Genomic DNA, 12,615 nt, shown 5'->3' with positions numbered 1-12,615 from the left:
TGTGTTTCCTGGAGAGAAGTAGGAGATGGGCGGTGCTGGCCGCTTGTAGCAAAGGGTTTTCTGTAGACAGTTGGACTGAAAACTTTGTAGTAAGTCACTAGATGGCCCTGGGGGAAACACTGGAGGAAAGACGAGTTTGTATTGCCCTTAGGGAACGCTGGGAGATTGTCTAAAGAGGCTCATTCATTCATTCATTCAGTAAACACTTCACACGTGCTGCTGTGAGTCAACCCTCAGCACCCGGGGAGCAGGGGACCTGGCCGTGAACCGGCAGCCACCGGCCCTGCCCCTGTGGAGTTTTCTGCTAATGACAGCCTTCGCCCTTGGGTGAGTAGGAGGGCCTGGGACTCTAGTGGGGGGCCTGAGAGGCAGGGGAAGGTGAGGTAGGCCCCTGCTGTGGATGTAGACACAGGAAAGTCAAAGTCCAGGCTGCCTCAAACTGTCAGCCCAGAAACAAGGAACTGTGAGGTTGAGACCTAGATCCTAACACAAGGTCAGGGTCTGCTGAAGAGGTCAGGCAAGCCCAGACTGGGGAGGCTTGGCCTGGGACCTGAATGAGATACCTGCAGCTGAGTCCACGGAGGAGGAGGAACCGCTTACAGCAGTGAGAAAAGCCCACAGTCAACTCTGAGAAGTTTTCTAAAACCTTTATTTAACTAGAAAATGTTTATTAACAGTGGTTTGAAATGAGTGGGATTTTTGTTTAGGTCTTAGGATATTCAGGGTCATGCAGAGATGTCCATCTTACTAGTATGTGCTCTGTAATCTAGAGGTAACACACTCAAGGCTAGCTTTTGAAAATTGTACTGCCGTGTTTTCCAGTGTCCACATTAGCACTGTCGTCGAAACCACTGGTAAGGCCTGACGGGCGGTGCTGCAGCGTGCTTTCGCAGCTCTGCTGGCGGGCCGCTTTCTAAGGATGCGAAGAGAATTGCCCGTACTCTCCAGTCAAGTAGCCTCAACACCCAAGTGAATTTCAGATGATAAACCCAAATTGGGGTCACACTTCTATCACTGGTTTAGAACGGTACGTTGCTTAAAAGGAAGAGAAGACAATGCTAATAACATCAAAACGCTTCAAACCCTTAGAAGAAATTTTATATAGGAACAACTTGAGTTCTTTAAGTTCCAGTGGCGGGTTTTTTGGTTTTTTTTTTTTTTAGATTTTTTTTTAACCAAGGAATGAATAAGTAAGTCAGCTAAGTTCTTAAGTAAGCTCTCTTTCCCCTTCAGAGCCATTTTATACACAGACTTTATCCTGATAAGCAGCAGTTTTCAAAAACATTATAGGCAGAAGGTAGCTGGAGACAGATGACAACTTTGGGCAAAGTTCTCTATCCAGAGAAGGTGATTCGTTCAAGAATCGTGTGTGTGTGTGTGTGTGTGTATTCTTTATTGTAGTTTTTCCATTACCATTTAGTCCCCTTATACCTCCCTCCCCCCAGCACCTGCCACACTGTTGTCCATGTCCATGAGTCCTTTTTCCTTTTGCCCCCTCCCTCTGCCGCCTCCCCTCCCCCTTTCGCATTAGCTCTCATCTTGTTCACCCTTCAACCTCAGTTCTTACATCTGTCAGGTGGTTTTGGGCTAGTTGTGGTGACGGGACTCTCGGAGTGTCAGGAGGATACAGTAGCATGTCCTTGAAGGACTGTAAACTGTCTTTATGAAGAATCTTAGCAGGCTCTTCACCTCTCCTAGTTTAGGGTTCTAAGATTTTAAGAAGTTAGCTGCTCAGAGTTCAAGGCGTTTCTTCCAGGTGTAATCAGTTGATAGTTCATTATGCAACAACAAAAACCTAACCACTAGTACCCAAGGTTACTTTGAGGGGAAAAGAATGTCCCACTCGCCATTTCAGCGTGGCACAAACGCAGCCCTCAGAGCCTGCACAGGGGGGATCGTGCACCTTCCCCGGGGGGAGGGGCTCTTCAGTTTTCCTGTGCCTGGATATGATTCATTCTTGAGGAGAAGGAGTCTGGGGCCTGAGCGTGTGAGGACAGACGGAGAGACAGACAGACAGCCTTCTGGGTGGGAGAAAGGGAAGGGAGGGCAGGCCAGAAATGGAATGGGCTTTCATTCCTTCTTGCTTCTTCATTAACCTTGTCTTGCTCCTGCTGCTCACTTCAAGTGCACCCAGTGCTGGGAGCACGGGCTCCACGAGGCGCTGCAGAAAGTGCAGCTGATGGGGGAATGGGGGAACTCCAGAGGCGGTTGGGACAGAAGAGGAACCACTGCAGACACACCTGTCTGGGCAGTTGTTCGTATATAGGTCAGGTAGTCACTATTCAGGAACTGCCTGTATTGCACTGATAATCTCCGTTTGAGGGTTAAAAGCAGAACGGTAGCAATTTACTCAGGCGGGGAGGACAATTGGCAAGTTGATTAATACGGTTTTTAAAAACCTATTGTGAAAGATAATCATCTAACATGTATCTTGACTTACTCTATTATTTCTGTCTTGATTTAGGACAGTGATTCTGAGCCTTAGTCCTCTGCGTATTGGACTCACAGGGGGAGATTTAGAAATATTGATGCCTGGCTGATTTACTTGGATGCTGGGATTTTTTTCCCCCTCCTTAAAGCTTCTCCAGATGACTCTGGTATGCAGCCAGGATTCAGAATACCTGATCTAAAATGTGTGTTTCCTAAATCGTTAGCTGACCCTGAGTTTCTGAGGCATATTCAAGCATATTTTTCATGTACCGAGCACTAATCATTTTAATGAAGGCAGGGATCTTACGTAACATAAACTATTAATTAGTCTCAACAACCAACTACAAGAGCGCAACACATCAGTTTCCTTGTTATTTCAAGCTGCTTAATATTCTGTTAATCACTGGTGTCATCGTGTGCGCGCACATACTTTTATATCTCATTCTCATTACTGTCGTTACATTCTAGAATGGTACGGGTGCTGGCGGCATTTTTCATAATGATAGTCACCTTGCCAGCAGAACTTGTTTCCAATAAACAGTTGTCAAAAACAAAACTCCCAGATCTTTCTAACTGTGACCACAGGGAAGGGGAAGATGCCTGAGCTACTACTGTAAGGTGTCTTATGTCTAAGAATCAGGGAATTTCTATGACTTTTGACAAGTAGGGGTAGAAGTGACTTGCCAAGATGGTTTTTCTAAAAGAGGAGGCGCAGATGTGTGACACTTTTAGCCAGTGTTTGTTGTTGTGTATGTGTTAAACTTCTTAGAGCTAGAGAGGTTGGGAGGGAAAAGAAGATAAATTCAGCCCTTATTCCTCAGTCAGTCATATAGTAAGGTCATTGTCATCTTCGGTCTTTGTTTCCATGAAGTTAATTTCTCATTTTACACCGTAAAGACAGATTTCATTATTGAAGCCTACATAAAAAGTACTACTTTATTTGAGACTTCTCAAATTCCTTATCGTAACAATGCCTTGCATTTATAGAGAGCCTTTGTTTCAAGAAACTCATAATATTTTATAAGCTTCATCTTATTTGTCCTTAAAATAACATTATGTGGCAGTAAATGTGGGGAATGGTTATGCCGTTTTCTCAGACAGCAACACTGAGGAGATGCTGAGTTACTTCTTTTACTTTGCCTTTGAAGCGTAGTGCTCTTCTGTGGTTTTATTGAAAATTATTCTGGTAGTAAACATTTTGCAGAGATATAAATCTTTTCCAGATCTAATTTGCGCTTGTTACTCTAGGTATAGCTTACAAGGCTTTTTCTATTTATATTTATTTCTCAGCCTGAGGCAACCCAGGAATTATCTGATATGCATAGCAGGGGCTTTGTTCCCCCTTGAACGGGGTCGTGGTCATAGCCTAGCCTTCTCCCTCACTGACTGAGGCACGTTGGGGTGGGGGTGCCCTGGTTCATTGCAAATGGGCTGGATCCTGATAGTACCGGGTAGGACTTCATGCGGACAGCTTCATTGGGGCTACCATTCTGAAGACTGTTCAGCATTTCAAGGGATTGCCTTCACCTGAATTAGAATGTAGATCTTGCTCTTGTGTCAAGTCTTTAAAACCTTCTTATCAGGCATGTGGTCCGTTTAAAGCTATAGGCATCTTGTAATGACAAATCACAGGGCATAAAGTCTTTTTAGCTTGAAAGGAAGTCTGACTTGCCTCTCCTCCACACACCCCCCAGCAACCAGCTGGAGTTGCGGGTTTGAGCCATACCTTCACTTCATCTCTCTTCCTCTTACGAGGCTTCCAGATACAGCCATTCAAGAAAGAGATGAAGATGAGCAAAGCCCAGGGTGATGCTGTAATAGAAAGCAGAAAGCTGCTTGGGGAGGATGTATGAGGCACAAGAGGGCAGGTGGGAAGCTAGAAAGGGAAGGAGAAATTAACGGTGAATGCACAGGTTCAAAGCAACCCTTTGGGCTCCTCCCGTCTCTGGGCTCTGCAGAAGCCCGACACCCGTCCTTTCCTCTGCCCAGGTTTTACAGTCCCATGATTCCCGGGAGTGGGGACACCATAAATTCTGTAGGAGGGCAGTCACATGGCAGGTGGAACATGCCTGGAAGGTATCTCTCCTTTGGGGGAGAAATTGAGAAGCCTCTCTAATGGTGCCCTTGATATAACTAAATAACAGCTCTCTCAGTTCATTACTCATTAGCCTCAGGCAGGGACACTGCAGACTGGCTAATTGTCATAGCCAACTCGTTAAAGAGAATAGCAGCTACGGAGGAGAAAGTGGGTAATAAAGAGCTGTACTTGGCCACTTGGTTGAGCCCAGGATATAAGCTGCTATTAATTTAAGTACCTGTTTCTTCTGCTGTTAAAATTAGGAAGAAGGGATTTAGTGACCCTCTTTCAAAAGGCTGATCAAAAGCTTGAGGGCATTTGTGGATAAATCCAACAGCAAGGCTTTATTTTTCCCAGAAGTAGAGCCTGCTGGTTCTGTATAAATAAAGCCATACCACCTTTCTTCTACTGAAGTGACCCACTCCCAGCAGGCCATGCGCTTTCCCGGGGTTTCCAGGAGTGGCGCTGTGTGGTGGTGAGCTCACGCAGTCTCCACTTGGAGTGACAGCAATCACCTGCATCATGGCAGGGATAAGGGGGTATAGTCTGTGACGTGGAGGGGCACGTGTGCAACCTGGGTCCAGAGCCTCTGCTGCAGCCTTGTCTGTATCAGCACTGGGATCCAGCCACGTGAGCTGAACACCCTTCAAGCAAAAAACACCCCTGGAAACCACAGCCTGGAATCACAGCTCTACATTGTGCTTACTGTTCAGGTCAGAAATATTTAAGAAGTTCAGAAAACAAACAAACAAACCATAGTGTCTCAAGGTTGGAAAGGATCTTGATTAAAATGTTTAAAAATTAGAACAAGAGAGAAATGTACTTGAGTTTTTTTTGCTTTGGGGGCTTGTCTTTAAAGGGGTTGCTCCCAGTTCTAGATACATGGCTTTTTCTAATTATGTTCGGCACAGCCCTCGGAGCTTGTGAAGGGGTTTGGGGGGCTATACTGATAGAGAAGGCGGTTGTAGTGTTCATATTTTGTTTGGATCTGCTCTGCCCGCACTGTAATTAATAACCTTCAACTTGCCAGGAGATCTAAGATTGTAGAGAAGCAGCATCTTGGAGTTGTAAGGCACCTTCAAGTTCCACCTCAGTGCCTTCCCACTGCAGGAACCCCTTGTTGAGTCCCCTTCTCGTCTCAGCTTAAATCGGCTTTTGGGGGAAGCATAGGTCATACATGTTTCCAGTGCACAGGTATGTTGCCGGCCCCGCCCTCTGAGATGCTACAGGTCAGCCTTAACTATTCCTTACACTAGTCTTCCTCCTGTTTGAAGACATCTCCAAGGGCCATTTACATCTTTTCCCCTCACAGGCCATTGGAGAAGCCGAGTTGGACTGCGGCCACTGTGATTCCTGGAGGCAGCCTCAGCTCCTCCGTGGTACAGCAGTCTGCACTCTGCAGGCTCCGAACACATGTTGACGGGCGCCTTTCCGCCTCACTTGCCCCCTCACTGCTCCTGTTGTCTTACCTGCACATGCACATTTGCTGCTCTTGGAATAAATGGAAAGGAGTTGAGTAAGGGAAATGTATTTTGTTGTTGTGAAAGAAAATGTTGGAGACAAAAGTGACATATATTTACTGCAAAATTACCCAAGAGGAGATCTCTATACAAGGTGAAGTCATCACGTGCACAAAAAATCTATAAGTGCCCTGTTGGCCCTGCTGGTCATGTCCACGGGCAGTACACATCCCGGGATGGATTCTGATGGATGCACCTGCTCAGAGGTCATGCCAGGTGAACTTCTCCAGTTCATCGTATTTGGCCTTCATCTTTCAGCTAAATGCATTGACTCCCTGCCTCTATGCTCCCCACAGAGTAAGCAACAGGCTTAAGAAAGTCAGCAGCCTGACTTGGGCAGCTCTGTTTGATGACCCTCAAAAACCCTACTGGAATTCCGAGGGCACAAAGCAATGAAGTGAACCCAAACCACGACAGTTCTTACAAGCCTGAATTTATCTCTTGGGATCCCCCATGAGTTGTGAAGCCACTGTGGACTGGCTGGTGCTACCTAAGTGTCATTTCTTATTTTTCCTTTTTATACTAACTATCCCATTTCCCCAGCTGGTGACTTAAACAGGTTGCTCAGCCCCTGCGGTCCCCAGATCAGGTTCATTGTGTGGAATGGAGGTAATAATACCTTCCTCACAGGGTGATTGTGAGTCTCAAATGAAGGCTTCGTGGGAAGCACATTCCAAGGGCTCTCTTCACGCCAGCTCTGCTTCCTGCAATGACTGTGTTTCCCAGCTAAGATTGGGACACATGGTCTGAGTACTATGTATGAGTACCCATATGTATCAATGAGTAAAATGGCACGGAATTTTAATATTTGGGCCATCTGGGAAATTCTAGGAATTATGATGGCAGAATTTGTAATGCCTGCTCCCATGCCTGGGCTCCTAGTGGACACCTGATGAAGTGCTGAAATATTTCATAACCATCATAGGAGGAAAAAAACCTTAATGACCTTTTTATAGCAATGCTTGATTGCAGGGGCTGTTGCTAACACATCTTTTTATTCCCCTTCTTGTACATAGATAACGTTGTTCCAGGTAAAGGGAAGACTTAAGATGTTTTGACCTATTTGTACCTGACAAACATAGTACCCTGTCTTCTGATTTCAGAATATATTAAATAGTCCGGGAAGCTGAGGAAAGGGACTGTTTGAGTTACTAATAGAAGTATTCAAGAATCTGCATATTTCCGGTCCTGAACCTATCTTCTTCAATGTCCAAAGCAAGGGCACTCATTAAACTGGTGAAGCTGGGCGCCTGGGAAGACCCCCGTGTCAGAGTGAGCGTGGTTTGTTGGGCACCCTGCCCACCCCCGCTCCCCGGGGCCTAATGGGCATCTGGGTAACCAAGGGAGGAAGCTCTAGAGATCGAGAATATAGTCCCCACCCGTGTGATTTTCCCCCCTGAAATCAGTTCAAGCATGTTAAAAGCCAGAGCTCACTAAGTTGCAAAAATCTAATGCCTGAGCACTCAGAGAGCTGTTTCTCTCAGGAGAGGGGCTGGACACCAAGAGGACAGCCGCCTCGGGCCGAGGTCTAGAATAAATGTCTTCGGGAACCTCTATGGGATGGGAAGACAGCATTGCAACCTCTCTGTTGTGATTCGGTGGGACTGGTTTTCTACTTCAGAAATCATGTTCCAATACCTCAGACCCTACAGTATATCCCAAACCCTAAGGTGTACTGTTTCTGGGGAGATGCCGGAAATGCCATGGTCTGCGGCCATGTATACAATATATATTATGAAAAGAAGACCAGTGATTGCATCTTTTCTCAAGTTCTTTAAGTTCGTCTCGCTAAACTTGGAGGCAAACAAAATGCTCAGTGTAGTTTTTCAAGTGAACGACATCGACATTTAGGAGTTCAGGTTCCTGTGTGCGTCTATTTGTATCCATGGTGCCAGAAACCTAGAAAACTGTGCAGCTCAAATTTCAGTCTTGCACATTTTTTGTGATGTATCGCTTTTGCTTGTTAATGAAAGCTTAATTAAAGAAAGCCAAAGCCACCACCTTAAATCATTTTGCAGCCAGAAGAGTGTACTTAAAATAAATGTGTATTCAGACTTCGACTTAGCAAATCTCAATAAATAGCTTCCCATAGGAGAGATTTCTTCTGTTCAGTGTACAGAAAACAACTACAGTACAAGTATCAGCTTTCCTAAAAACCTTCAGTGTGGAAAAGCATCCTTCCCTCAGAATACCGCATATTACCCGTGTGACCGCCCACCGTGTCTCTGGTTTCTGCCGTGTTCCATCTTGTCTGGGTCGCCGTATTTCAGCGCGGTGATGGGACACCAAAGAGCTGCAGGATGCAAAGGGTACCTGTGGCATTTTCACTAGACTTCCCCAGGAAATGGTCACAGTCCCCGCTCTGTTTCCATGACACTCTTCTCCTCAGGACTTTGCACAGGCTTCAGAAACCGTCCCTGGGGGAATCCTGCCATTTGGAATGGAGGTGGGACTATTTCTGGAAAGAGATCCTACACCAAGGACAGCCTCGGCTTTGCAGTGGAGGAATCTTTGAAATTGCCTGCAGACCATCTATTACAAGCAAGCACAGGCGAACTTCCTTTTTGTTTTTCTCAATTCCAGAAGTGCTTGGTCTTTATTTCCAGAAAGTTAACATTTGATTAGCAAAGGGCTCTAAGTTTCTTAACCATTCAGCCTCTTCAGAGAGTTAATGGTGTAAAAGCAAATGCATAAATACACTAGTAGGGTCCCAGGATTTGGTTTATTTTGAATAGGAAGCTGTATATTGAATAATTTTGAGTAGGAAAGACTTTTTTTGGTAATAAGAATATTTTTTTTACTCTTTATAATATGCAGCCGTTGGGGCTGGGGGTAAGGAATAAATGCCATGCTTCTACTCAGCACGTAACATATAAGCTTGTTTCATGCAGTGGTCAGGGAATCCAAACCGCCTGGTTGAAAATGGGGGGCACTGGACAGGCGCCCTCCATTGGCCCTTCGCGGTGGGGGAGGGGTGAAGAGGGACTAGAACTTACTCTGGTTTCAGGAGTTGGGCTTACGGCAACCCGGCTCCGTATCCCGTTAAACTTTTTTGTGAGAAGATTTCTGTACTGATTAATAAAATTTACACTTCATACCTTGCCTAAAACTATTTTTAGCCTCATTTTCTCTTTTCCGAGCTTGGTGCTGCTTTGCCTGCGCCCCCTGCTCTTGTCATGGGCTTCACAGTCGGCCTTGGACTAGCAGCGCTTCCGTGTGGATCCGCGGGTTGGTTTGGTAGGTTGTGTCTGCACATTTGAGCGCAGCCTGGTTTTATGTTCTGTTTTCTTTTTCAGCATCTAGACAATAATGTCAGCACATCACGGCAGTTTTAGTCACTTCATTGGCCTCCACTGGTCATTTATCCCCCTACGACACTTGAGTGCACCAATATCACTGTCTGTAGCATTTTAATTTAATTAGACCAGTGGTTATAATCCTCTTGGGAAAGTTGTTATCTCCTCTGTAATGTTCAAGTGAAACACCTTTGGTTTTTTCATTCTACCGACAGTTTGTTCTAGAGGCGAAGGAGCTGTAAGCCGGTGTGTCCCCTTGTTGGGGTCGGACCAGAGAAGTGCTGGTGAGAATAAGGACGTTTCTTTTATTGGGGAAATCGGATGTTAGTCTCCTTAAGCCTCTCTGTCTGGCTGTCTCCATCTGAGATAGCGCAGTTTGTTTCGTTCTTCTAATTGATGACAGCGTGCTGAACGTTAAGTGCTTGGTTATAGTAATAGATTAACAAACCAGGAACACGTGAGTCACCCTAGAGATTGGCAAAAAGAAGGACAAAAGATTCCCAAATGTATGTTTTGTTCTTTTTGGAAAGGAACCCAGGCACTGGGCTCCGTCCTTTCTGGGGTCCCCTGAGTACTCTGCTGGCCGCTGAGCCCAGGGTCACAGTAGGTTTGTGGTGGCCGTCAGTGAACCACCAGAGGCCCTGGAAGAAGTGCATTTTGCTTTCCCCTTTTGGTCAAGGTATCTTTTCTTTTGTTACTGATAAGTGTCCTCATTGAACCTTTTTTTTTTTTTTTAAATTATTTTTAGAGAGAGGGGATAGGAAGGAGAAAGAGAGGGAGAGAAACATCAATGTGTGGTTGCCTCTCACATACCCCCTACTGGGGACCTGGCCCACAACCCAGGCATGTGCCCTGACTGGGAATCGAACCAGCAACCCTTTGGTTCACAGGCCCACGCTCCATTCACTGAGCTGCACCAGCCAGGGCCTCGTTGAATCTTTTAAAAAGAGCTTCTCATCCCAAGGTTAGGGTGTTGAAATATTGTTGAGTTCAAACCATCTTTAGGAATGAGACGAATTCAGGGTCCATAATCACTCAGTCGCTGACCTTCTTTTTATAGGTTTCATCATAAAATAACACAGTTCTTGCCATCTAGGATTGTTTGGGCATTTGGGGGAAGTGGGGCACAACATCCCCAGGCAAGCGCTGGAGTGTGGCATCCCGTGTAGTAGGAAGGACAGGACCATGCTGAAGTCTAAACACCGGGGCTGCCTGCAGAGGAAGTGCTGATGTGAAGGTACAACACAATGGTGGTTTAGCAAGTGGGAACATACCCATTTTAAAAGCGGTACCCAACTTGACTCTTTTGTAAGTAGGCCAGAGGTGGCTTTTTCAGAAAAATAAAGTAAAATCCTCTCTGAGAACTGGGTTTCTCCCATCTTACAGAGTTGGCAAGGGATGAGGGAGCCGCGATGGGGTGGCCCGTCACTCCTATGGACCAGTTACTGGATCTTGGGTGTTTCTCCTTGCTTTAAAGAGAGTCATCGTGTTACGAAACGCTGTCTTCTTTTTTTTGCCGCGCGCATGCCAAGCCATTTGAAAACTCTTTGGCTGTACCGTGTTTTCTTCATCAACAGTTTCACTTCTGCAAAAAAACCCTAACAAAACAGAAAGCTATTTCTGGGAATGAAGTTAACGGTAGATAAGATATCTAGATATATATTGGGATGGGTGGGGGGGTGAGGTTTATTCGAGGGTTGAAGCATGTGGAGAAGTTGTTACACTAGAAAAACAGACTGTTGAAAATGCTTTAAAAGCCTATTTCACCTCAAAAAACCCCTAAACAGATTTTGTATGTTTCTCATATGTGTGTTATATCTTCGCCTCTTTTCACCTCCTAAACCCCAAACCAAACCCCAAAAATATAACTCATCCTTACTTTAGAATTGTTCAAAATATGTGTGATGTTTGATAAAGTTCACGAAAAGTGAAGCTGAAGGTTTCGCCTCTGGGTGACCTTTCATAGGACATCTTGATTTGTACAGAAATGAAGTTTAGGATGTATGTGACTGGCCTTAATGCACAAACTCACCAGGAAACTTTAGGTTGTGTGTTTAAGCAGATATATTCCAAATGCCCTGTTTGCTGATAGAGGATGCCTCAGGGAAGGTATAGCAATTCCATTTGGAAATTACAAAAAATACGTGCATGTTCATTTAAAATCGAAACTTCCCACCACAACCACCAAACTTCCCAGGGTATGAGCAGAAGAAAAGCTTTACTTCGGTTATAGGGCAGGGGACTCCCCTGCTTCCCTTTGCGCGCTTGACGAAATATAAAATGATCAAGAAGTGTCTTTCCGAAACATAAACACCCCCTTCGCTTTATTTTAATCTGTGATTTTTCTTTTGCTCCCGATTTCTGTTTTCATGATGGCATCTTACTGATCTTTTCCCCCAGCCTATTTTTAGCCCCGGTGTGTCCCACTTTACTTTACCCGGTGAAACCACAGAAAGTAACGGAAGTTATCAAACTAGTGGGTGTGCAGATCTAAGATGCAAATTGCACTGCTCTCCTGGTCCAACACTGTAGTTACTTCCTTGCCATTATTTGCCATGTTTTAACTTCAAACAAGTAGTAGCCCTTCTCATCCCATCCAGCTGTTTTAACTGATCCAACACACACCGCCTGTTTCAATTTAAACAGTGGATCTGCCGAAGCCCCGCCCCACCCTTCTTGTCAGTTGAGTAAGAATTTTCATTTAAATAGTACTTTTCTTAAATGGAGGTGATTCTTTGAATCTCTGAAATAGTTCAGAAGGAAAGGAAATATTGATTCCAAGTTAGAGGATGACAGATATCCATTAACATTACAGATAGGTAAGTCCTTGGTATGAAGAAAATAAATAAATATTAGATATTTTGGACGGTTTTTGTATAGTGAGGTTGGTAGATAGTAGAAATATCTTGCTCGTAGATTAAGGAACTAAATATGGAGTGTATAATCCATCACTCTGAGCTCACCTCATTGGATCTGAGTACAGGACCATTGGATCAGAAGCTGGGGATATTGCCAGAGAAGAGGACATGTGGTTTTAATGTGTTGGACAAGATGTGTTAATTATGTGACTTGGTAGTCATTTTCGAGTGTAGTCTTTGAAGGCATTCTCTCAGACATACGTTCTCATTTCCTTCATCTTGTTTCTCCCCCTTTATTTTAGCAAAACCACTAGTGCAGAGAGAGAAAAAGTGGGCACCTATTGATCCCAATGCAAAGGAAAAGCCCCATTTTAAACCCTTCCAGAGCTGAGTTGTGAACCCCAACGCTGGAGACAGGAAATGCAGCCGAATAG

At 45.0% G+C, this 12,615-nt stretch overlaps 1 protein-coding gene across 3 annotated transcripts in view; it reads left to right on the top strand.

The window, feature by feature from the left end:
* Window positions 1–12,615, top strand: part of ETV6 (ETS variant transcription factor 6) — a 218,554-nt gene that overhangs the window by 76,376 nt on the left and 129,563 nt on the right. The window lies entirely within an intron of this gene.

This window comes from Phyllostomus discolor, chromosome 2 (genome assembly GCF_004126475.2).
Source record: "Phyllostomus discolor isolate MPI-MPIP mPhyDis1 chromosome 2, mPhyDis1.pri.v3, whole genome shotgun sequence".
NCBI lineage: Eukaryota > Metazoa > Chordata > Mammalia > Chiroptera > Phyllostomidae > Phyllostomus > Phyllostomus discolor.
Note: the sequence above shows the minus strand (reverse complement) of the source record. Positions and strands in the feature narration are given on the sequence as shown.